The 27,530-nt window shown below is 43.2% G+C and overlaps 1 protein-coding gene across 5 annotated transcripts in view; it reads right to left on the bottom strand.

The window, feature by feature from the left end:
* Nucleotides 1-27,530, bottom strand: part of LOC122791373 (aminopeptidase O (putative)) — a 2,634,672-nt gene that overhangs the window by 1,340,200 nt on the left and 1,266,942 nt on the right. The gene's annotated exons all lie outside the window — the stretch shown is intronic.

Here is a 27,530-nt window from a genome sequence, read left to right as displayed (position 1 = left end):
GAAAGAGGTCACCGTCTTTCTCTACTCTTCCCTCGTTACGCCAGTCATCAAGTATAATGCCCCATTTGGCATGTACCTCACTAGACACATGCAACAGCTGGAAAGGCCACAAAAGTACCTCACGAGGAGGATCCCAGGCCTTAAGCACATATCCTACATGGACAGACTCAAAAAACTCCAACTATTCTCTGTCTCATATCGTCTACTAAAAGGCGATCTCTGCTTGACTTACAAAGCCATGTCTGACCCAGCTCTGTTAGAAATCCTTCCTCTAAAGAAATTCCAAACCCTACACACCACATGCTCCAGAGACCTCAACCTCATTACCACAATCAACAGAACAAGATGGACGGACAGGTTCATAACCCAGAGACTGCCCATGCTCTGGAATAGACTTACCAAACATGTCAAGCAGAGCACCTCACTGGCCCTCTTCGACAGGGATCTTGATGAGTGGATGGGAAATAGAAAGTTCACTCTGGGGATCACTCCAGTGGCTCTGCTTGATAGAGGCACTGGGAACTAACGTCGCGCAGCATGATGCCAGGACACTTCTATGGGCTAGAATTGTAAAGGTTCCAGGGCCATTAGCCTAGTAAACACCTATAAACCTACAAAGGTGTAGGTCAGGCTTTGGAGGACTATTCTGCAGGGGCTCTTGAACATTTCTACTTCCACCTCACAGCTGTTCTAAGCTGTAGCACTCTACCTATATAGCCTATGCAGTGTGATCAATATGAAGAACATAGCACAGTTATGTAAGTAAACATACCAAAACAGTAGATGTCCAAACAATCACTGCTGTGGTAGCTGTTCCCTCCCTCCCTCCCTCATGTTTTTTTTTTTTTGTGTTTTTTATAACAAAGTGTAGAGTTTTTTTTTTATTCTTCCTAGCAATTTCTTCTCAGGGCTTATCCTCCCTCTCTCAGTTGGCATGAAAGCTCTGGAAGACTTGGTATCCAAACCATCTTTATAGTCAGCTCAGCTTGAGCTGACTAACAGATTGGCAGAGTGGAAAGTGCCTTGAAGCTCTGGAAGCTGGCTGGCTGTTATATCCTTTTCAGGATATAACCCATATAGCTTAGGCTACAGCAGCAGTAATCAATATGAAGGACATCTAAGTTAAGAGCTTAAATCAAAGATATTCTCCATAGCAGAAGGATGACAATGCACTTGGAAGCCTCCATCTCCTCTCTGACCTTGAATATCAGATTAGGTCTGTGGGAAAAACTTGCTTTGAGTACCTGGAGGGTGAGCAGGGTTAAGTGCTGTTAAAGCTGGATGGGGAAGCTGAAGAACTTAGTGGTTGGCTATAATACAGACAACTCCAAATGTGAGGAGAGTGATTTGTGACTGATTCAAGAAAATATAATCTTAACAACAACAACAACAATAAACAAAAATGTGCCAACTTCCTGAGTGAGGAGACAGAGGGGGATGGTAGAAATTCTGGTGGAACCTACATTTGGAAGAAGATAAATATCTTTGGAAGGAAATTTAATACCTGTGATCTGGTCCTCATCACTGTACACATAATGAGAGGTGAAGATGCAAAGAAACTAAAAGACAACAATAACAATGCCACAGGGAAGTTTATGATTCCTGAAGTAGGTACAAGAACAGAAATTAAAAGAGATGTAGGACTTAAAAAAGGTCAATTCAGCATGGTAGGAATAAGTACGGTTGGAAAGAAGGAACTAACATTACTAAATGAATAGTTGGAGTATACTAAGGAAGCAATGAGACAGGAGTGAATGCTTGTATAGGAGGAAGAAATATGGTAATGTAACACAGTCAACACAGCATAAAATGAAGAAAGAGGTGTTAGTAAGGCTAAGGCAATGGCAAAAAGAGTTTTTTATTTTGTTTTGTAACTTGGTAAGTTATACTGGACAAGGGCTGAATATTCAGTATATCTTCAAACATGGCACACAGAGTTAGTACACAGCTGTAGCATGTGTGTAACATAAAGTAGTACAATTTTAAATGGTTATTTCAGAAACAGATAAAAATAATATTATAAAGAGAATAGGCACACAATAATTACATAATCATTCAGCACAGTGTTTTTACAAGCATTCCACATACAATGATTAATACAAGGGAAATTTTCAGCACAAATGATATAATTACTGTAGTTCAACTATGCTGATACAACTGGTTCTGTATAATTACTTCCACAGGTAGGGGGGTAACAGGTGGCAGAGTGGAGGTAAGAAGGGTATATGAGCTGGACATGACATAGGTATCAATGGATGGCAAGTAAAGGATGAAATAACACACAGGTACTCACCACATTAGATTAACTGTGAGGAAGCCTTGTGCAGCATTAAATATTAGGATTTTTTCTTCTGATATCCCCAGCATATAAATTTTATGTGACTGGGGGATATGTGAGCCTTTCTGTAGCATGTGCCATGTATGTTGGACAGGATGGCATGCTCAGCCCCGGCACCACTCAGTTTGATTCCACCAAATGAACAACCACAATATACAAAACAAAAACAACAGAACACACAAGAAGATAAATTATACAGTTGTATAGGCTACAGGGAGAGTCATCTGCAACAGACTATCCAGGCAGAGGGAAATGTCAGGAGGATAATAAAAAGAAGTTATGTTCTTACCATAACGTTTCATCTGTGTTGTCCATCTTCATTCCATTAACCTGAGGGACTTGGTTCTGGTGCTTGGGACCGACTGGCCACCTTCTCACAGTTTGAGATTCCAAACTTGAGCTCCTCCTACCTACCCACAATTCCCCACTCCCCCACATTACCTCAGATTGAGTTTGTGCACCAGAAAATGGTGTTCCTAACAACCAACATTAACTATAACACAAGAGAAAAGCAGATTAAGCTATATATATAAATATATCTCCCAACTACAGGACATCAAGAACTCAACCAAGGAATAGCATTCTTAGAAAATCTTCTACTAGGCTTTTCAAATAAACTTAGATGGGGGAAGGGGGGCAAGAAGGTTAACGGAATGAAGATGGACAACACAGATGGAACGTTATGGTAAGAACATAACTTGTTTACCTGATGTTGTCCAACTCATTCCACTAACCTGAGGGACAGAGTCCCCAGCTACCATAATCCAGGGTAGCCATTAAGGAAGGATATTCTGGATTACAGCAGAACCAACACATCTGCTCCTGGATACCAAGTCCAATTTGACCAAGTAGCAGCAGCACAAATGTCCTCAATAGAAACTCTGGACCAAAAAGCTTGAGATGTGGCCATAGACCTTGTAGAATGTGCCCTTACTGGACCTGGTAAGGGAATGCCTTTGGAAGAATAGATAAATGTTATACAATCTTTCAGCTACCTGGCTAAAGAAACTTTTTTGGCACCCAAAAAGGAAACAAATAACTGATCGCACTTCCTGAAGGATTTAGTTCTATGGATGTAAAAAAAAGTTGTCTACGCACATCAAGCATGTGTAAGATCTATTCTCTTTTGTTCTGATATTGAGGGAAGAAAACTGGTTAATGTTTGTCTCTTTAGCCACCTTGGGTAAAAAAGAAAGATTTGTATGTAGAGTAACTCTGTCTTTATGAAAAACCAAGTATAGAAAATTAGCAGAAAGAGCTTGCAGCTCAGATGCTCTCCTAATCGAGGTAATAGTTACTAGGAAAAAAAAGTTTTCCAGGAAAGGAATTATAGATTTACTGAAGCCAAAGGTTCAAAGGCAGGATGGATCAAAGCTTGCAAAATCATAGCAAGATCCAAGGGAGGAATAGGAGCCTTGACTGGAGGTCATAACAAAAAGGTGCCCCTAAGAAAAGTCTTACATAACTTAGAAGAGGCCAAAGACACTGAATCAAAACCAAAACGGAAGTTAGAAACGGCAGCAAACTGAGGAAGAAAGTTGTCTGCTTCTTGCATTGGTAGAGGAACTGCTCTCATCTAGCGGACATTGATATGCAACTTGGTCTCTTGGGGCATCCACATGCCTTGGACCATCCCGGTCCAGACAATGCCCCCCCCCACCCAAACTAGGAGGTGTCCGTGATCAATATGGTGACTGGGAAGAACAAACGGTCATCCTAGGATCACATCCAGTGACTGGATCCACCAAAGGATAGAATCCCTGCACATACGAGATAGTTTTATGGGAAGATTTAAGGGATTTCTGAGAAGAGACCACTGTACTCCTAGAGTCCACTGCAGAATGTGCATATCAAAATGTGCCATTGGGAGAAGGGTTATGGTTGCTGCCATGGAGTCCAAAGCCTGTAGAAACAGAGAGGTCGGGGTGTTGGAGCAGTTAAGATCTGGTTGACATCTCATCTCTGGTGTAAGATAAACTTGAATCACCAGTGTGTTTACGTATATCCCTACGAAGTCTATGGTCTGAACTGGATCCAGGTGAGACTTTTACCAGTTTATAGTTATGCCCAGCTTGGAAGCTAGATTGAGGAAGTAATCCCAGGCCTGAAGGAAAAGATGCCTGATTGGGTGATTAGGAGCCTGCTAGACATTTGGTGGACACCCTGGCATCTGTGGTTAGACCAAATGGAAGCACCTGAAATTGGTAGTGGTCAGTTCCCAGCCTGAAACGCTGAAAAGACCTGGAGCACCTGTACATCTTGATATGGTAGTACACTTCTTTGAGGTCTACAGAGCACATCCAATCACCCATCTTCAAGAGAGGTAAGATAGATTGAATCGTGGCCATCCTGAACTTGGTGTGTTTCACTGACTTGTTCAGGTATGTGAGATCCACTATTGGCTGCAGATCCCCTGTCTTTTTGGATACCAAAAAGAATCTGGAGTAAATGTTTGATGACCTGATCAAGGAGGACCTCTTGGATGACTCTTTTTTTTGTAGTAACTTTCTTATTTCCTGGGCAGCATCCACCCTATGACTGGGTGGAATATCGGGGAGGTGAAATTTTTGTTCAAGAATATCAGAAAAGGGAATGCAGTATCCTCTGGATGAGATCCTTAGTACCCATTTGTTGTGTGTGATGGCCTCCCAGGCTTCTGGGTGCAAGGAATATCATCCCTCAACTGCTTCCAGAGGAGAGCAGTCGGGCAACCCTTCAGGACCACTGGAAAGGCTTGTCTAGGCCAGGTTCCCATGATCCTTGATTTTGCGGTCCCCCTCAGTCTCGTGGGCAGCGTCTATTTTCCTGACTATATCTCCCCTCTGCCTCAGGGAAAAGTCTTCCTGAGTGTCCTGGAAAGGGCCCTGTGACTTCCCAAACCACATTTTTTTAATGCCACACTGGTTCCTAGAAAAGGTCCATTGTAGAGTAGAAAAATGGATCCCGATGGCAGACAGAGTCTTACTATCTTTCTCACTCTGGGTCAAGGTGTCACATACTGTGGCCTAAACAAGGTGGAGCCACCAAAGGGGCATTAATGAAAGACTGTTTGAAAGGCTCTAGAAAATCATACAGCCTCATCCAGGCATGATGCTTAATGGCAATGCTTGAACCGGCTGCCCTTGAGGTACCCTCCACAGCATGAGAGATAAGCCTCGTGGATGCATTCGCCAGAGAATGTAGGGTGGCCACCCTAGAGGAAACATACTCCCATGTCTCAGAAGGTATGAACCCCAGGACTGAGCTAGAAAGTTCCTTAACTAAGTCCCTTTGTAGCCTAGTAAAGTGAGAAAGGTTGTTCAGTGCCCATAGAGCAAAGGTAGATGAGGCGTAGGCCCTCTTACCAAATCTGTCCAGAGCCTGGGATTCTCTAAACAGGGGGTGGACAGAGGAACTTTCCTGAGCGAGCTCTTTCTTGGTGGCTGCTGCCATAACCAAGGCATCTACCGGGATTCGTTTGGTCAAAAACTGTTTGTTGGTTGGGGCACTTAAAATTTTATCAGCATGTTTTGGGATGGGTTCTACTGCATCCAGTTCCTTCCAAGCCCTCTATGACACCAGCTGAATCAGTGGGTCAGCCAGGGGGAGACACCCAGGTGGTAGATGGGCAAGCCTCATAAGCCTCTCACAACACCAACTCCTCCCAGAAAGGAGTTTGAGAGGACCATCCACCCTTCTGGTGAAGGATTTCAAGGATGTCTCCAAAGGAGACCTCGTCAGTTGGAGATTTGGGAGATCCTTCACCTTTCCCAAAATCAGTATCTGTGGTAAGGGATTCTGTAGGGGAATCCATGTGCCTCTTTTTACACAGTCTCTTCTGAGGGACCTCCTCTGTAGGATGCTCTGGGGAGGTATTGGAAGAAGCTTGGGGGTCCACAGAGGGAACATTGTGGAGGTTTTCTTGGACCGGCTGTCTGTGTGGTAGCTCAGCGGTCTCAGCCACAGTTCCAGAATGGGACAGAGGAAGGTTCCATTGCAGTAAGTGCCAAGGGTCGCCTAGGAACAGAGAGGATCCTCTCCATCACCTCAAACATAGAAGGACTCCGAATATCTGGGGCTGTCTAACCAGGGCTGAAACCGCCAGGGCAGACACCTCCCGGAGGAAATGGGCCTCTCGTACCGAGGGGGGAGTCAGAGCCAAGCTGTCAAAGGCTTAGGCTCTGAGTGGAAGAGACAGGTCTAAGACCTTTAGAGTCGAAGTCAACTCCCTAGAACTAACCTTGATACTGCAGCTCCGAGACATGCTAGGAACAGAAGCAGTCAGAGCCAAGCAAGTCAGGAAGAATGTCGGAGAAGAAGAAGAAATCTCTATCGGCTCCAACACCCCAGCACCGGCACCCAGTGGAACCAACTACTCCAAAACCAGGGGCCAAATTGGAGAAGGAGCTACAGGCTGGAATGGGGAGAGCCTCACAGATCCAGAACTGCACGGGGCAGACACAAGCCTCATCTGGATCTGTGTCTTGAGGAACTGCCTCATGAGCTTACCCACATCCCTAAAGGACAGACTTCGGGAACACCTCGACGAAGCTAAGGAGAGAGGTCAGGAAGATCTCCGTGGGGAATGGGACAAAGATCTTCCAGAAGGCACCAGCAGAGAAGACCCTGGCACAGACACAGCTGGAGCTGATGCCAAGGGGATGTCACTCATCCACGTAGACATGGAGGAGGAATGGGGAGGAGGTGAGGTGGATGTAAGAGAGCATGGAGCTGAGTGGGTCAGTTCCAAAGACTTTTGTTTCTTCCGTGTCCTAGGAGGACCGTGTGACAGCCTCCTGGAATCCCGGACATCTTTCGGCTTCTTAGCCAGGGGCTGAGCCCCTGATGTGGAAGGAGCCCCTGAGGTGGCAGAAGGAGGAAGCAAGCCTTTTAAAATGAACTTGCTTCTCCTATCTGCCAGAGCCCGGGGGTGAAAAGCCCTGCATATGACACACAGGGTTATAAGTGGGGAGCTTCAAACAGTAGACACATTCCCCATGGGCGTCAGATAAAGGAATCTTCCGCCCACAGGAAGTGCACTTTTTAAAAATCCAAAGGCTTCTGATCAGCCATAAGGAGAAAGAAGAAAAGGGTGCCAAAGAGTAAAGGAGAAGAAAGAAAGAAAAACTTTTTTTTCTTTTTCTTTTTTTACACTAAAGCCTAATGGATAGAAACCAGACAGCTAGAAAGGCAGAGGAGAAGACAAAAAAGGGTAGGAAGATACAAAATTAGAAAAACTCACCCATAACACTCACTATGGAGAAGTTCAAGAGGAACTCGCTGCTAACTTCAAGAGTAGCAAACATGATCCGAGGTAATGTGGGGGGAGTGGAGTACTGTGGGTAGGTAGAAGGAGCACAAGTTTGGAATCTCGACCTGTGAGAAGGTGGCTAGTTGGTTCCGAGCATCAGAACAGAGTCCCTCAGGTTAATGGAATGAGTTGGACAACATCAGATACACCCATTCAGAAAGCCTCCTTTCTGATCTGCTGATACAGTGACTACATATTTGTTATATCTTACTTCATTACCTCAGAGGCCTTCGGTAGTGAGTAGTTGTTGAGAAGAACCATTTACAGTGAAATTTAAACTTCCCAGGAGGTGGAATTAGAGAAAAGCCTAAAGACAAGAGCTCAGAAGGTCAAGACCTGAAGCACCAAGGGGCCAAAGGACACACAACTCCCACAATTATGGTTTAAGCATTAATTCTTGACAAAGATGACTAGCTTGGTCTGCAAAGCTGTGGAGCGCATCATCATGGATCTCATTAACAGACATTGGAAACCTCCAAACACTGAACCCTACCCAGTTCGACTTTGTTAAGGGCAAATCATGCCTCCTAAACCTGGTGGACGTCTATGAGACAGTTACCAAGGCTATAGACGAGGGAAAGGTGGTCCACACAGCCTACCTAGATCTTGCAAAGGCTTTCGACACCATTCCACACTCAGGTATTATAGACAAGCTCACCAGCCTGAACATAAACCCCTATGTCACGAGGTGGGTTGCCAACTGGCTCATGGACAGAACTCACATGGTAAGAGTTGTGGGAGCTTGGTCTGACTCTATACTGGTTACAAATGACATTCCCCAGGGCTCAGTCCTAGGACCCCTCCTGTTCGGCATATACTTCTCCAGAGGTACAGGCAAGCACAGGAGGACTATAGCTGACCAAGTTCACAGACGACTTGAAACTAGGGGCTATAATTGACTCTCAGGCTGACACAGACATCCTCCAAAAGGGTTTCACTGAGACAGATACCTGGTGTCAAAACCATGGCCTCAAGCTAAATGCCAAAAAGTGTATAGTTATCCCCTTTGGAAAAAACAAAGTACCCACAAACTACCACATAAGTGGTAGCCCCCTAAATACGAAAGACGTAATAAGGGATCTGGGGACCCAAGTAGACAGTAACCTCTCCTTTGATAATCACATTGCCAAAGTGGTTAGAAAATCCTTCTATGTGGCCCACCTAATCACAAAAGGGTTTGCATCCAGATCGAAAGAGGTCATTGTGCCCCTCTATGCATCACTCATCAGACCCATCATAGAGTACAGTGCCCCATTTGGGATGTACCTTACAAGACACCTGCTACAACTGGAAAAGACAACAGAAGTACCTCACCAAGAGGATCACTGGCCTCAAGCAGATGCCCTATGCAGCTCGACTGAAGAAACTCCAGCTGTACTCGGTTGCATACCGCCTACTCAGAGGTGATCTCTGCCTGACATGCAAGGCTATGTGCAACCCAGAATTGATGGACATGCTCCACCTAAAGAAAACCGTTTCCCCTCGAGCCACATGCTCCAGGGATCTAAACCTCACCACAATAATAAATAGGACATGCTGGAGGGATAGATTCCTGTCCCAGAGACTTCCCATGTTCTGGAACAAGATTCCAGTCTACATTAGGCAGAGCTCCTCGCTAGCCCTCTTCAAGAGAAACCTTGACAAGTGGACGGGAAACAGAAAGTTTACCCCAGGGATCACTTCAATGGCTGTGCTGGGCAGAGGCACAGGGAACTAATCTAAGGGGGTGGCGAAAGCCAACACATTCTGGCTAGGCTTATAAATGCCTTTGGGCAGATAGTCTATACCTACCTATGAACCTATGAAGATGTGAACCAGTGACCAAGTGGATACAATAAAAATATCCATAATGGAGACATTTCTTAAGAAAGAAGGGGGAAGAGTCCATGTTCCTAGTGAAGAAACATTTGACAGCACTATTCCCCAGATACATGTAAAGAAGGTGAACCCCACCACACTGAAACCACCCACAACAAAAATGTATTTATTTATTATTTATTTATTTTATATTTGTTAACCGGGCTAGTCTAGCTGGATACATATCCTTTTTCAGTAGAGGCCCGAGGAGAAAAGCTCCAACATAAATGGTAAATCACAAGTTGAAAAAAACAAGTTATAAAAAATACAGGTTATAAAAAATACAAGTTATAAAAAAGTATAAAAAAGTTGACGTGTTACATTTACAAGATTAGTAAAAAAATACATTTTATATAGAAGTACTATGAGACAAAGATAGATCGGTTGGTAATACATAGCAGAAATATGTTATATACTAATAGTATATATACGAATTCCAGAGTCACCCGCTTATATTTGGGGTAAAGAGGATTTCAAGATCAGTAAATGGGAACAAGAATTAAGGGGATAGTGGTCTGGGTGGATTTGATAAGAAAGTTAGATATGTTAGGTTAGTCAGGTTCAGGACATGGGCATAGCCATTGTGTCTTGAGATATTCTTTCAGGTTGCTTTTGAACTGGTTGTGAGAGGTAGTATTTCTAAGGTAGTTCGGGAGGGAGTTCCATGGTTTGCCAATGGAGTTGGCAAAGAGGGCATCACCGCCAGAATTGTTAGCTTTAATGGTTAGGATCTGGGTGCTGTTGGATGATCGGAGACTATTTAGGTTAGTGTATGGGGATCAGTATGCTAGACAGAGATGGGGTTCTATCTGGTTGATTAATTATTTTACATGCTTCAGTGAGTTGGTTGAGTTTGAGAAGGTTGGGCAGTTCCAACCAGCCGAGTTGCCTCAGGTTATGACAGTGGTGGGTGCGATATGGAGAACCTGTTATGAATCTAGCAATGTGGTTATAGGCCAGAGAGAGCATGTTTAGTTCCCGTTTATTGAGGAAAGAAAGGACTGGGGAGGCATAGAGGAGGGTAGAGAGGAGATGTGTGCGGGCAATGGTTAGTTTGGCAGTAGGAGTTAAAAAGTTTTTTATTCTGTACATGGACCCAAGTTTTTTGTTAACAGATTTTACGGTTTGAGTAATGTGTATGTCAAATTTGAGCTTATGATCAATAATTACTCCTAGTAATTTGGTACTGGTGACAGGGGTTATGATAGTCCCATTATTGGATTTAACATGGAAGGTAGTATTATCAGTATTTGGGAGTTCTTTTCCTAGGGTAGAGAAGACGTTGGGGAAAAATAGTAGTAATTTGGTTTTGGTTGGGTTGAGTAGGAGTTTGAGGTCAGTGAACCATTTTTCTACAAGAGAAAAACAGAGTTGAGTGGTGGTTTGGAGGTTGAGGAGGGAGAGATCTGAGCAGATTAAGGTGGAGTCATCAGCGTATTGGATGCAGGTGGATTGAGGGATGACTGAGTGAAGGTCATTAATGAAGATGGAAAATAGAAGTGGACCCAATATTGAGCCCTGAGGGACACCTATGGTATTGGGAAGCAGGCCTGATAGTCTATTTTGCCACAGGACAGCCTGTTGCCTACCAGTTAGGTAAGCTTTGAACCAGGTTAGTGCTGGGTTGTCCAGATGTAGTGTTTCAAGGGTGGACAGAAGGAGCTGGTGATTGACCATATCGAAAGCTTTTGACAGGTCAAGAAAGAGGGCGGAGGATATAAGTTTGCTATTGCGATTATTATTAATGGAGTCGACAAAGGAAAGGAGGGCAGTGGTTGTACTGTGGTGGGGGCGAAAGCTGTGCTGGGTGTTGGATAGTAGATGATTGCAAGTTAGGTAGTGAAGAAGTTGTTTGTGGATACATCTTTCCATAATTTTCGCTATTGGGGACAGTATACCTATTGGTCTATAGTTTGATATTTCCGTGGAGGTGCCTCCTTTGTGAAGCGGGATGATGTAGGAAATATCCAAATAGTGGGGATAGTAGCTTCAGTAATGGTTCTATTGATAAGGATGGATATAGAGTAAGCAATAACATCAGACGCAATTTGTAAGAATTCTGCTGGGAGGTGATCAGCTGCTAGGGTGGTTGGTTTTAGCTTTTTTAAGAGAGTACTTATGTATGATGTGGAGACCAGCTTAAAAGTGAAAGGGGTAGGGGCCTCAACATGGGGTTGTGTGGCAGGTGGGGGAGAGGAGGTTAGTTGACTGGCAAGGGTTTGGATTGTCTCGGTGAAGAAAGAGTTAAAGGAATTGGCTATTTCTTCCTGCCCTTTCTCAATGAGTTTCTCAGGGGTTGGGGTAGTAGTTTTACCTGGGTGCTGGAGGTTGTTAAAACATGCCCAGAATTTCTTTGGGTTGTTCTGGTGTTTCTGCTGGAGGTGGCAGAAGTATTGCTTTTTGTCTAGGGTAATGGCTGTTTTAGTAGTATTTCTTAGATGTTGAAACTTAGTTCGATCTTGGGGGGTTTTTGTTGCTCTCCATTTGTCCCAGGCTTGGTCACGGAGTTTAATTTTAGTTTTTGTTTCTCTAGTAAGCCAGGGAGCTATACGTATTTTAGATCTAATTTGTCTATGTGGGGCATGGGAGTCAAGTATCTTAAGGAATGTGTTGTTAAAGTAGGTCACACTCTCCTGGAGGGATAGAGTTCTTAATATGGTCCAGTTACAGCATTTTAGTTCAGCAAGAAATTGTTGTGGGATAAATTTCTTTTTGTTTCTAATTAGTCTATATACCGGAGGATTGGAAGTAAGGCATTTGTGTTTAATAATATAAGTTATAAGGTGGTCACTGAGGTCATTGGGAAGGGTGCCTGTAGTATAGTTGTTTGAGTCTCTATTTGTAAGGATCCAGTCAATGGTACTTTCTTTTTGGAGAGAATTGCCTAATCTGGTAGGGGATAGGATATGTTGGGAAAAACCATATAAGTTAATGGGTTGTGGGGTTGTGTGGGTGGAGCAGAGAGACCAGTCAATATTAACGTCCCCAAGTACTATGGTTTCTTGTGGGTAGTTGGTGGTTAACCAGCACAAGGTTTGCTCTAAATTTTCTGTGTTCTTCCCCGGTGGGATATAGGTAACTATGAGGTTGAGGCATTTTTGAGTGTTAAGGCAAATTTTTAGGGCAATTAGTTCTAAGTTAGAGATTATTGGTGGTTGTACTGGATTCCTGTGGATATTTAGGGTATTTTTAAACATAACAGCTATTCCTCCACCTTTTTTCTTTACACGATCAGCCCTGAAGATATTATATCCGGGTGGAAGGATCTCTTGATCCTTAGTGGAGGGTTTTAGCCAGGTTTCAGTTAGACACATAATGTCAGGGGAGTGAGTAGCTATCATTGCATGTAGGGTGTGAATTTTGTTATTAATGCTTCTAAGGTTAAGATGTAGTATTAGAAGGGAGTCAGTAGTTTTGCGGGTTAAGTTAGAGGGATTAGAGTTTGCTAGTAAAAATAATAACAAAAAATCTAAACAGCAGCCAAGTGATATAAAAAATACAGAACTTAGAAGTTATGTACTCACCATAACGTTCCATCTGAGTAGGTAGTTCATTTGTCTGCAACCTGTGGGTTACGGATCCGATATCGGATCCGAGCCGGCAACTTGTTTCAAGCTAATGGATCCGAGCTCCTAGCCCCTCCCTTCACCCATAATCCCCTGCTAACCCTCCATGACCTCAGATCGAGTTTGCCTAAAAAAACTAATAGATCCAAAGAAGGTCAGGGGGAAGGCGGGGGGGATGGTTGCAGACAAATGAACTACCTACTCAGATGGAACGTTATGGTGAGTACATAACTTCTAAATCTGAAGTAGGAATGTTCATTTGTCTGCAACCTGTGGGACAGAGTCCCCAGCTACCTGCACCCTGGGTGGCCATCATGGAAGGATATTACGAAGCACCACAGAGCCAAAGGATGCTCTCCCTCTAGAAAGCAGGTCTAGCTTGTAGTGGTTGATAAAGGTATGAGATGAAGCCCAAGTGGCTGCAGAACAAGTATCATCCAAAGGAACTCTAGACTTGAAAGCCGCAGAACATTGTGTACCTGGCTGAGTGTAGTTCTTGCCCATGTTTTTATGTGGGCAAGACTAACAATATGTTTAAGGTGAGATTGTTACAGCATTTATCAGCCATTAGAAATGGTGATGTTCACAATGCCCTATTTAGGCATATTAGTGAGTTTCCCCACACATGCTTTTACATTTAGGGCTATAGTCAACATCATATTGAATAAGAGAGGGGGCGATATAAAACTACAAACAGAACTTGCTGAGTCTAGGTGGATCATTGAACTTATGGCTCATAGATGGCCGGGTCTAAATGATGTTGTACCTATGAAACCCGCCCTTAGAAATAGGCGGGTTTTTTACTGATTTTGATTGGCTTAGATTTGTTTTAAATATAGTCCTAGGATGATTATACTTTGTCTGATGAAGGGTAACACCCGAAAGCGCTAACACCTACTCTATCTGTTTTTTGGATTTTAACTTTTGTCTTGGTTTTAATAAAGACCTTTTACACGACAGCAGTATCCTTCTGGAGGTTTTTTCTTATTAGAAGTAGAAATGGAGGGAGTGGAATGAGCACGAACTCCTTCTGGTGCGGGTCTACCCGAGGCTTGATAAGCTAGCAGGATACATTGGGAAATCCAGCGAGATAAAGATACTTTAGAGATAGCTTTCCCCAAGTTAAATTTGGCAAAGGAAACGAACAGCTGGTCGGATTGTCTATGGCCAGCCGTCCTATGGGTATAAAAATGAAGCTGCCTATGAACATCCAATGAGTGCAGCTTGTATTCACCCTTATTTTGATATTTAGGGAAGAAAACCGGTAAATATATGGATTGGTTTATGTTGGTTTCTGATGCTATCTTGGGAAGAAAGGAGGGATTGATCCTGAGGTACACTCTATCAGGGTGAAAAATCAGGTACGGAGGTTTTACAGAAAGAGCCTGAAGTTCTGACACTCTTTTCGCTGAAGTAATGGCTACAAGGAATGCCGTTTTCCATGACAAGAATTTGAGGTCCACTGAAGCAGCGGGTTCAAAGGGTGGAGCAGTCAAGGCTTGAAGAACTAAAGTAAGATCCCATGGGGGTACGGCTTCTTTTACAGGAGGTCTAAGTAAAAAGGTACCCTTGAGAAAGGTTTTACACAATTTGGCTGACATCAAGGGTCCTGTATCATGTCCCACATGATAATGAGAAATGGCTGCCAATTGCACTTTGACAGTTGAACAACTAGCACCCTCTTGAAAGAGTTCAGTTAGGAAGTCTAAAATGGATGGAAGAGGAGCCGTAAAGGGATCTAGCTCTCGGCGCTCCGCCCAGATGGAAAAACGTTTCCATTTGCTGTGATATACCTTCCTGGTGGAGGGCTTATGTGCTACCACGAGGATGGCTTTGACTTGTGAAGAGATACCGGGAGTCCTAACTAGGAGTGGAACTGGAGCAACCAAGCTGTCAGTTTCAGATTGTCCAGGTTTGGAGTTGGCAAGTCCGATGGAAGGGAGATGAGATCCGGGATGGGATCTAGAATCCAAGGGTGATTCACACGGTGAGACCACAGGTAAGGGAACCAAATTTGTCGAGGCCAGAATGGGGCAATGAGAATCATTTTGCTCCCCAACCGTGAGGCTTTCTGTAACAGTTGTATCATCATTGGAAGAGGAGGATAGGCATAGAGTAGACCGGGTGGCCAAGCATGCACCAGAGCGTCTCTTGGAGATTCCCCTGGTGGGGGGATTAGAGCGAAGAAATTGTCGCATTTGGCGTTTGATGGAGATGCAAAAAGATCGCAGCAGGGTTGCCCCCATGTTGCGAATATCTGCTTCGCTACTAGAGGATTGAGAGACCACTCGTAGAGGGTAAGAAGGGTGCGGCTGAGCTTGCCCGCTAGGATGTTGGTCCTCCCCGGAATGTGCGTTGCAATCAGAAAGCGGTTGGTGGAGATCGCCCATTGCCACACTCTCATGGCTTCGCGGCAAAGAGGATAAGATCTGGTTCCCCCCTGTTTGTTGATATACCAGACCACTGACATGTTGTCCAAGTAAATTGCAATCGTTCCTGCGGGGAGGAAGCTCTGAAGTGCTTGCAACGCTAACAGCACTGCTCTCATCTCCGGAACGTTGATATGCAGGGAGGTCTCTGTATCGTTCCACGTGCCTTGGACTGTCCTGCCTGAGTAATGCCCCCCCACCCCCCACCCGAGGCGGGAAGTGTCCGTGGTCACCGTGGCGATGGGGGGAGAGGTGCAGAAGGGTCGGCCCGTATGGAAGTTTGATGCTTGGAGCCACCATAGTAACGCCCTTCTGCAAGCCTTGCTGATAGCAATGGGATGGTGGAGAGGGAGGGATAGGAAGGACCATTGCACTAACAGAGTCCATTGCAGGACTCGCATGTTCAAACCGGCGCATGGAAGGAGTGTAATCGCTGCTGCCATGGAGCCTAGTACCCTCAGGATCAATTCCGCTGGTGAAGCCTCTGAAAGAAGGATAGCCCGCACATGAAGTTGAAGATTTCTGATTCTCTCCGCAGTTAGGAAGGCTCGCAAATCTCTGGTGTTTATTCTGGCACCTATAAATTCTATGATCTGTGTTGGAGCCAGTAGGGATTTGCCGACATTGATAGTAATGCCTAGTTGTGGGGCTAGATGGAGAAAGAAGTCTCTGGCTGAGCAAAGTAGATGCCTTGTTGGTGCAGTCAGGAGCCAGTCGTCCAGGTACGGGAAGACCTGAATTCCCTGGAGTCTCAGGTGGGCCGCAATCACTGCTAACACTTTGGTGAAGACCCGGGGGGCTGTGGTGAGGCCAAAGGGAAGGACCCTGAACTGGTAGTGACTGGCTCCCAGCCGGAAGCGAAGGAACCTCCTGGATCGTTTGTCCATTAAGATGTGGTAATACGCATCCTTGAGGTCTATAGAGCACATCCAATCGTTCTCCCTCAGAAGGGGGAGGATAGATTGAAGAGTGACCATTCGGAATTTTTCCTTGGTTACTGACAGGTTCAAGCGGGAAAGGTCTAGGATGGGTCTCAGATCCCCCAACTTTTTTGGCACCAAAAAGAACCTGGAGTAGAACCCTAATCCGAGCTGGTCTTGGGGGACAGGCTGGATGGCTCTTTTTCTTAGCAGCTGCTGTATTTCTGTGGCTGCGGCCTCCCTGTGATCGGGTGGTACATCGGGGAGGTTCTTGGATTGGGGGACATGGAGAATTGGTATTTTGTACCTTCTGGATATGATGCGAAGCACCCAGCGGTCTGTTGTGATGGACTCCCATGCCGCTAGATGCTTCGAAAAACGCCCCCCGACTGCATCCAGAGTGGAGCAGCCAGGCAACCCCTCAGGGTTGCTGCGCGGGCCATTTAGAGAAAGGTTCTCTGGACCCGAAATTTCTCGGAGCCACTCTGCCCCTAGGGCAACGGTCCTCCCTGTCCACCTCTGCCACGGTAGGACTGGTTGTCCGGAGCTGGTTGGGAATGTTGTGATTTTCGGAACCACATCTTCTTCTGACCCTTTTGGTTCCTTGAAAAGGACCGCTGGGGAGCAGAGAAGCAGACTCCGACGGCAGACAACGTCTTCCCGTCCTTCTCGCTCTGGACAAGCGTCTCGCGAACTGTTTTGCCAAAAAGGGCAGAACCATCAAAGGGGGTGTTCGCGAAGGACGCTTTAAAGGGCTCTGTAAAGTCGCAATGACGGAGCCAGGCCTGACGTCTCATGACTAGGCCTGCTCCGCTGGCCCTAGCGGCTCCCTCTGTGGCGTGGGACAATAGCAGCATAGAGGTGTTTGAAATAGATCTCAGAGTGGCCATTCGGGTGGAGTAAAATTGTTTATCCTCCTCCGACATGTACTCAGGGGGGGATGCAGCATATTCTTTGATAAGATCCCGCTGCATCCTGATGACATGTGCCATATAGTTCAGAGACCTTACTGAGAAGGTCGCTGAACTAAAGACTCGCTTCCCTAAGTGATACATCAAACGGGACTCTTTGCTCGGTGGATGGACTGAGGGACTCTCCTGAGCCAATTCCCTCTTTGTGGCTGCCGCCGTCAACATGGCATCTACAGGGGGGCCCTTACACCAATGAGACTGGTCTGAGGGGGGGCTAAGAATCCTATCCGGTCGTTTGGGTATTGGCTCCACGGTGTCCGGATCCTTCCATGCCCTGGTGGTAATAAGGTCCACCAGGGGATCGGCTGGAGGGGACACCCAGGAGGTAGACGGGCCTGCCTCGAATGCCTCCAGAAACACGGACTTGTCAGAGGAAGACTTGGGGGCAGACCACCCACCTCTGATTCTTAGCATCTCCATGATGTCTCCAAAGGAGACATCCTCAGGGGGTGATCTTGGGGAGCCTTCCCCTTCCTCCAAGTCCGTGTCCTCGGTCAAGGACTCAGGGGAGTCCACGTGCCTCCTTTTGCACTTATGCTTGCGGGGAGCTTCCTCGAGGGGGGGGGACTGTCCGAGGAGGCCTCGCCAGCAACATCCTGTTCCAATGGAACTATCTGTGACATCGAAGCAGGCTGTCCCTTTGGCCGGGTGATGGAAGCCTGGCCCAGCAGAGAGGGAGTGCAGGGAGGAGTCGATGCAAGGACCGGGGGTCCGGATGCTCTCAACAGAGCCCTCTCCACAACATCAAATGCCGAGGGAGAGCCACTCTCCAATGGATCCGAAAGTCGGCTCCCACTCAGATCCGATGAAGGGATCGGAGCCGGCGCCGAGACCGTCGGATCCGAGGGACCAGTGTGCTCCGACCTGAACGGAGCCGAAGGCACACTGAATCCCCCGGATCCGAAGCTCGGACCACGGCTCCGAGAGGTCGAATCCGACAGACTCGAGGGTAGGGTCGGATCCGAAGTACCAAGTACTGTCGGCGCCGACCCACCCCCAGCTCCAAGGCTGCTCGGCTCCGAGCGCTCCGAAACCGGGTAGCAGGTCGGAGAAGGAGTAATTGGGTGGAAAAAAGGTGTCGAGCTCCCCCCCTGAGGGGGGGGAGGCAAGAGCACTCCCATCTGCAGCTGGGCCTGGATGAACCTTCGCATCATCCGGTCCAAGTCTGCATCAGATAAACTAAATGCAGATCTCGAAGAGGCCACCGAGGCAGGCCTGGAATGCCGCCTCGATGACCTCGACGGAGATCAGGTCTCCTCCTCCTTGGGCCCCGGGGAGAAAGAAGGGGATCGGAGCCAAGGAGGAGGAGACCTAGAAGCAATGGAGGGAGAAGCCCGCTTAGCTGGCGGGGCCGAAACGGAGGTCTCGGCCCGCCGCTTGTGGTGCTTCTCCCTCCGTTTCTCCCTCCTGGCCTCCCTGTCCTCCGACACTTTAGAGGGAGTTTGAGTCCCAGTCGGAGGCAGGGGGGCAGGAGTGGCAACCATCACAGGCTGTGACGGAGCCACAGGAGTAGTAGAAGTAGCGGAGGCCAAAGCTGAATCCGGGGGTAGAAGTCCCGCCAGGACCAGCTTCGACCTCCATTCTTTCAGTGCCCTGGGGTTGAACACTGCACAGATAGTACAGCCCGAGGTGAGGTGTTCAACCCCAAGGCACCGAACGCACTGAGTGTGGCCATCAGCCGGGGAGAGCTTATGGCCACACTCGGTACATTTAGAAAATATGGCTTTTGGGGCCTCAGCCATTCCCCCCCTTTTTTTTTTTTTTTTTTTTTTTAACTAAAAAAGAAGAAAAAGACAACTACACACACACACACAGGCCCCAAAAGACACACAACAAACACTCACACACTAGCGACCAGTGAAGGGAGGGTATTAATAAAAAATTTAAGGTACCTAACACAGACACACTATATAATATTACTTTAAACAACAAAAAAAATATTTCCTGACAAGAAATAATTCAAAAAGTTAACTTTTTTTGACTTATCTGACAGAGCTCAAAAAGATCCAGCCTTCACAAGAGCGGCAAACTAGATCTGAGGTCATGGAGGGTTAGCAGGGGATTATGGGTGAAGGGAGGGGCTAGGAGCTCGGATCCATTAGCTTGAAACAAGTTGCCGGCTCGGATCCGATATCGGATCCGTAACCCACAGGTTGCAGACAAATGAACATTCCTACTTCAGATTCATTATTATCATTGAAACATATTAAACCACAAGGACAACAACCAAGAATGATAAAGGAAGTAGAAGTAAGCAGCCAAACTCCACAGGTACGAAAAGTAAAATTTATTGAGCGCTTTTGTCTCCAAATACAAGACTTCTTCAGAATAAATTAACAGAGCACAAACTTCCCTATATATACACACATACAACCTCCTGCACAAGAATTAATTGAACACTAATCAGGACCCCACTCTTAATTAATACAAGTAACATAAAACAAAAATCCTGACTGAATCTCATGAAAACACTTCATAAAAACTAAAATATATTCATACTAATAACATTTAGACCTGAAGAATAATAATTTAGTCCATTGTATTCAAGAAATAAAGCACTTATGTTGACATGCATTAAAACTGCTAAATGCAAAAAGCAGATTTTAATTTCAGTAAGGGACAAAGTGTAATTCTATCATTGAATCCAGGATAGATGGAAGCATTCAATCTAACCTGCTATTTCACTTCTAAAAACTCACAGAGGGACCCCCTCTTGAACCAAGGTCTACATTATCAATCACACAAAACTTAAAAGTGTGATTAGGATGGTCTCTAATATGCCTAAACAAGGCATTGTTTTCATTTTTGTTAAGAATGTCATAATTGTGCTGATACACTCTCTGCTTAATGGCCCTCTTGATCTTACCCACATAGAACCCTTCGCAGAGCTGGCACATAGCAATATAAACTACCTCCTTGGAATAACAAAAATATTTTCTCCTTGGTTTTATCACCCCAAAATGGGGAATTCTGACCTGTTTTGGTTCCAACATAAACTTACACTGAAGGCACCTACCGCATTTAAAACAACCACCTTCCATAAAAGGTGTATGAACTCTTTGCAACATACCTTTAAATGAGGTCTCCTTCTTATATACAATAGTAGGAGTGTTACCCAGCAAAGTAATTAACTGTTGTTCAAGTGTAAATACGTTCCAGTGTTTGAAAACAATGTTACGGATATCAGAAAAGTGTTCTGTAAATGGGAGAGAAGAGAGGAATACTGCATCAGCTAATGTTAGCTGTTCTAATGGGGACGGTGATTGTCGTAACGCTCCAGGAAGCAGTGGAGCGAGTGGAAGTGATGTTTTAGTCACTGAATGGCTGAGGAGCAATGTGGTATGGGGACATGAAAACGCCAACAGGGGGGACAATTTTGGAACTTGTTCTTCAATACAAAAAACTTCAACTTGAAAACTGTTATTTGGGGGAATGTCTTCAGCATGAGCATGTTCCTAAGGGGCTCTGAATGTGGAGATACCCCACAGGACTTGAAAAAGACTCACCCTTGCATCAAGAACTGATTTCATTATTTAACAGGCAAGGGTGTCATTTGCTTAAGATTTTAATGGCTGATAATCTTTCTAAATTGTCTAATCTAAAAGTGGATATTTGTAAGTTGGATGCTAGTATTAGGAATGATTTATTATTTGTGCATAAAATCAATGAGTTTAGATCCATCATTGACAGTGTTGACAAAACTGTGCTTGAATTAAAAATGAGGAAAGAGAAAAAGCTGGTTAGGGACAAAAGTGATTATGACAGTGGAAGATCTTATCCTGACCCACCTTTAGGGAAACAAAGGATGCAACAGGGGGAACATTTAACACTGGTATGGATGTTGAAAGTGAAGTAGTGGAAGAGGCACATTACAATGAGAACTACCCTTTAAGGAACCCGCCCTTACGGTGGTCCCAGAGAATAATGAATCAGAGGAATGGCCAACAACACAATGGTTACCAGGGCACTTACTTTTACCAGGATTATCAGAGGAAGGGAAAAAGGGGAGTTGAGGGGGACAGAATCAGACACACTACAGGAATTAAATGTTAACAGTGATGCTGAATTTTACGACATCTGTTCCATAGTGAATAATGATGAAAATGATTTTAAGATACATAATTTAAGTCAGGCATCCATCACTACAGCTTGGGCAAATCTGTTTGAAAGGGGGCTGAATTTTATACCGGGCGGGAAGGCCAACATGGTAGAGAGTATCCTGCAGTTAAAAACATTTAGTAGGAAACTGAATTTAGCTCTGCATTTCAGACATAACAGCAATGAGGGGCCCCCATTATGTAACAAATTAAAGCGACTAAGTACATTCATTCTCCCCCACATACCCTATGGTTGGATTATTTGAGAAGTTATGTGAAACGGACATCAGGGAAAACAAATGTATGACATCCTTGAATGATAGCAGTAACCTGTCCCAAGATGAACTACAATTGTTAAAAAATATTACTATGAATAAAACAATTAGGATTATGAAACCGGACAAGGGCGGGGGTTAGTGATTATGGACACGAATTACTGTATTGGGAGGATGTCTGAGATTTTATATAGTGACACCTATATGGAAATTTCCCGTAACAAGCTTAATATTGCATACAGGAACATAGACTTAGTGATTGATGAGCTTATGTTAAATGGGCAGATCACCTTAGAGGAACATGTCTTCCTGAGTACAATCCATCCTAGGATTCCGACCATCTTCAGAATTCCCAAGATTCATAAAAATGTCAATAATCCACCACTCCGCCCGACTGTGGATGCTAAAGCATCCAAGATTTTTTGTCTGGCTAAATTCATTGACCATAAAGTGAAGAATGTATTAGAGCAAATACCCTTCTTGTTCAAGGACTCCTGGGACTTCTTATCAAAGCAGATAAACACAAAATCCACAAGATGTAGCTGGACTGAACCCACTCAAAGTAATTCAGGCTGCAAATCACATCACAGTTGTAGAATGCAGAATCCACTTTATAATCTTCAGAACATAAAAATCCAAGGATGAGTGCTTTCGTCCAGAAAGATCTAGACTTCATCAGACAATTTACCCCACATAGTTACTTCCTTTTTATACAGTTCAAACAGGAAGTTCCACCCAGTTATAAACTAATCAATTATGTCATTAAAAGCACAATTTACAGTCACTGAATTTAAAAAGTAGACAAAATATACAAACTGAAAAAGTTCATGGAACACACCACCCTAAAAAGCACATTATATATAAGCACTGCTTCATAAAATGACAATGTACAATAAATATTTAAATATGTTGAATATGTTAAAACAATAAATATATGTAATTAAATACTAAAAACTAGATATAGTAAAAAATGTTAAGAGAAATAAATACACATTAACATAATAAATACTGAACATGTGAATTATTTAAAATGTTACAATACATAATGGAGAAGTATGTATTTTTTTTTTCAGACCGTCTGAGGAACAAGGTTCCCCAGGGGAACAATTGGGATATGGCCCCGATGAACAGGAACAACCATTGGAACAGGGGAGGGATGGTGAACAGAGGGGGGAAGAGATACCAGTCTTGGAACAACAGGATGTAAATGTGACTTTAACTAACTTGTTGCATTCACTACCAAACAATTTAGGTGATGATATGGACCATTTACTCCCACCCTGCCAGATAGTTACCAACACTTTAGGTGACTTTAATGTGTATAATTTTTACAGAATTGCTGTTAATGCAGAACACTATGATTTGTTTGCCAAAGGATTCACCTTTATACCCCCACAGCCCCTAGATGTTTCTAATACTCATGGATTTAAGAATGTATACACGAAAGCTGAACTTGAATATTCTTTTAAAAATTCTGTACCTGGTTCCTTTGTCAACCCTTTAGCCATCTCAAGTACATATAACCCCCCCCCACTTCATCCCATTGTCCAACTTTTTGAGAACATATGTGAGTTAGATATACTTAACTCTAAGCTTTCTAGTAGGAACTCTGACATGAATGAGAAAAAGTTAATGGACAAAATAAAAATCTTTTCACAAACTATTAGAATTATGAAACCTGATAAAGGTGGAGGTGTTGTCTTGATGGACTATGAGGATTATAACAAGAAAATGCTTAGTATTCTAGAAGGAAATGCATATTTAAAATCATCCATTAATGAACTGAACACTTCTTACCAGCATATAAGGAATGAACACCAAGATTTATTCATAGAGGGTTCAATTTCTATTGATGTGCTTAATTTTCTCTCTGTTCCCTACCCTAAAATATCAGTCATGTTTGGGCTGCCAAAATTGCATAAAAATCTTAGCCAACCACCCATGCGACCCATTGTAGACTCCAAGGGGTCCATTACCCATCCCCTTGCAAGATATCTAGACAAGTTAAAAGAATACATATTGAGTGAGACACATATCTGCAAGGATTCATGGAGCTTCTTACAAGCTATGGATGAGATACCTTTCAAGGACATTTTTGTTTTTATTACTACCGCTATTAAGGACCTTTATTCAGTCATACCTCACACAATTGGTTTGGAGTGATTTACAGATTTTTTTATATGAAAAAGATATCTCACACTTCCAGGTCTTGGTCTTTTCACAACTGATGGAAACTGTCCTTAAAAACAACTTCATTTTGTTTAACCAAGAAATTTAAATACAACAAGAAGGGGTGACTATGGGGTCTGCATGTGGTGCTCTATATGCAAATATTGTAGTTAGGCAATGGGAAAAGAAATGTCTTTTTTCTTCATGTTATTTTGAGCACATCAAATTTTACACCAGGTTTTTGGACGATATGTTTGTTCTGTGGGATGGACCTGTTGATGCTATTGATAATTTTATAAACTATATTGGAACTACCACAGAATTTCTAAAGTTCACCTATACCACAGACCTTGACAACATTTCCTTTTTAGACATCTTACTGGAAAAGGATTATGACAATAAGATGTTTGTTTCAGAAATCTTTAGGAAAAGCACTTATTCAAACTCACTACTACATTTTTCTAGCGCACACCCAGTCAAACAAAAGAAAGCAATAGTTAAGGGACAGTTTGTGTGTGCAGCTCGTATGGTATCTGGTATTGATGAATTTTTAGATAATTGTGACAACTTGAAAAATATGTTTCAAAAAAGAGGCTATCCTTGTAAGTTCGTTTGTGATATAATGATTGAGGTGGTTAAGAAGAGAGAGTGTGGGCTTTATGTACCTTTACTTTCTTGTAATATGATTGACAGTGGTCCTTCCACCAGTAATCAAGAAACTAACATTGTTGCAAGTAAGAATGATTTATAAGACTTCTTTCATCAGTGTATTCACTCAAATAGTTACATACTAAGAAACATCTTAACAAAAAACTAGTCTATTTTGAGACATGATAAGAACATCAGACCACTAACAGGACCGCAACCTATTATGGTATATAGGAAAGGCAAGAATATGAAAACCATATTTGAGAGCAGTAACTCTTACTCAAACCACAGGTCAGGTTCTATGAACAAATGTGGCAGATGTAATTGCAGTTACATAAAAGAAGGCAATATTTTTGACATCAATAATATCGAGATCAGAATCAATCAGAAATACAATTGTAACTCGGAGAAAGTGATTTACTGTGCCATGTGTACCACCTGTTCTTGCTTTTACATAGGCTAGACTGATAGAAAGTTAAAAAATCGCATACACGAACACCTATATGACATAAGGAATAACAAAGAAACTAATTCTCTAAGCAAACATGTTTTGGAGTACAATGACCATAAGTTCCAATTTTTTATTATAGATAATATCAGTACCAACATGAGGGGTGGTGCATGGTCACTATTACTTGAGAAAAGAGAATTATACTGGCAATTAAGTTTGAATGCTGGAAACTGGCCAGGCCGGAATGAGCATATTTCCATTAGCCCAATTTTAAAACTGAAGGCATTGGAAAGATAAAAAAAAAAAAATAAAATAAAAAAAAATTCTCCATTATGTATTGTAACATTTTAAATAATTCACATGATCAGTATTTATTATGTTAATGTGTATTTATTTCTCTTAACATTTTCTACATTATCTAGTTTTTAGTATTCAATTACACATATTTACTGTTGTAACATATTCAACATATTTAAATATTTATTGTACATTGTCATTTTATGAAGCAGTGCTTATATATAGTGTTTTTTAGGGTAGTGTGTTCCATTAACTTTTTCAGTTTGTATATTCTGTCTGCTTTTTAAATTCAGTGACTGTAAATATAGTGCTTTTAATGACATAATTGATTAGTTTATAACTGGGTGGAACTTCCTGTTTGAACTGTATAAAAAGGAAGTAACTATGTGGGGTAAATTGTCTGATGAAGTCTAGATCTTTCTGGATGAAAGCGCTCATCCTTGGATTTTTATGTTCTAAAGTTAATAAAGTGGATTCTGGATTCTACAACTGTGTGGTGATTTGCAGCCTGCATTACTTTGAGTGGGTTCAATCCAGCTACTTCTTCTGGCTTTTGTGTTTATCTGCTTCAGTTTGTACTTTGTGACTTCTTATCAAAGATAAGGCAGGACTTATATGATGACAGGTTACTTACGGTTACCATAGACATTTGTGATGTATTCTCTGTGATCCCACATGATCAGGCAATTGAATGGTTTTATGATTTTTTGTGTACTAACACTAATCTAGATCACAATACTATTTTACAGTTAGGACATGCATGGAACTTGTATTAGATAACAATTTCCTGATTTTTGAAGGGCAGCTTTTTAAGCAAACACAGGGGGTGGTTATGGGTGCTTGCTGTGCCCCGGTGTTTGCTAATATAGTTTTAGCCCAATGGGAAGATTTGTTTGTCCTGAATTCTTCTTATACGAATTCTTGGGTACTCTATGGTCGTTATTTGGACGATATAGTCCTGTTGTGGAAAGAAGGGAGGGAGCAATTGGAGAGTTTTTTTGAATATCTTAACAACACTACCTCTGCAGGATACTCTCTACCATGTTGGCCTTCCCGCCCGGTATAAAATTCAGCCCCCTTTCAAACAGATTTTCCCAAGCTGTAGTGATGGATGCCTGACTTAAATTATGTATCTTAAAATCATTTTCATCATTATTCACTATGGAACAGATGTCGTAAAATTCAGCATCACTGTTAACATTTAATTCCTGTAGTGTGTCTGATTCTGTCCCCCTCAACTCCCCTTTTTCCCTTCCTCTGATAATCCTGGTAAAAGTAAGTGCCCTGGTAACCATTGTGTTGTTGGCCATTCCTCTGATTGATTATTCTCTGGGACCACCGTAAGGGCAGGTTCCTTAAAGGGTAGTTCTCATTGTAATGTGCCTCTTCCACTACTTCACTTTCAACATCCATACCAGTGTTAAATGTTCCCCCTGTTGCATCCTTTGTTTCCCTAAAGGTGGGTCAGGATAAGCTCATCCACTGTCATAATCACTTTTGTCCCTAACCAGCTTTTTCTCTTTCCTCATTTTTAATTCAAGCACAGTTTTGTCAACACTGTCAATGATGGATCTAAACTCATTGATTTTATGCACAAATAATAAATCATTCCTAATACTAGCATCCAACTTACAAATATCCACTTTCAGATTAGACATTTCAGAAAGATTATCAGCCATTAAAATCTTAAGCAAATGACACCCTTGCCTGTTAAATAATGAAATCAGTTCTTGATGCAAGGGTGAGTCTTTTTCAAGTCCTGCGGGGTATCTCCACATTCAGAGCCCCTTAGGAACACGCTCATGCTGAAGACATTCCCCCAAATAACAGTTTTCAAGTTGAAGTTTTTTGTATTGAAGAACAAGTTCCAAAATTGTCCCCCCTGTTGGCGTTTTCATGTCCCCATACCACATTGCTTCTCAGCCATTCAGTGACTAAAACATCACTTCCACTCGCTCCACTGCTTCCTGGAGCGTTACGGCAATCACCGTTCCCGTTAGAACAGCTAACATTAGCTGATGCAGTATTCCTCTCTTCTCTCCCATTTACAGAACACTTTTCTGATATCCGTAACATTGTTTTCAAACACTGGAACGTATTTACACTTAAACAACAGTTAATTACTTTGCTGGGTAACACTCCTACTATTGTATATAAGAAGGAGACCTCATTTAAAGGTATGTTGCAAAGAGTTCATACACCTTTTATGGAAGGTGGTTGTT

The sequence above is a fragment of the Protopterus annectens genome, chromosome 17.part0, assembly GCF_019279795.1.
Source record: "Protopterus annectens isolate FY-2018-M chromosome 17.part0, PAN1.0, whole genome shotgun sequence".
In the NCBI taxonomy this organism is placed as follows: domain Eukaryota; kingdom Metazoa; phylum Chordata; order Ceratodontiformes; family Protopteridae; genus Protopterus; species Protopterus annectens.
Note: the sequence above shows the minus strand (reverse complement) of the source record. Positions and strands in the feature narration are given on the sequence as shown.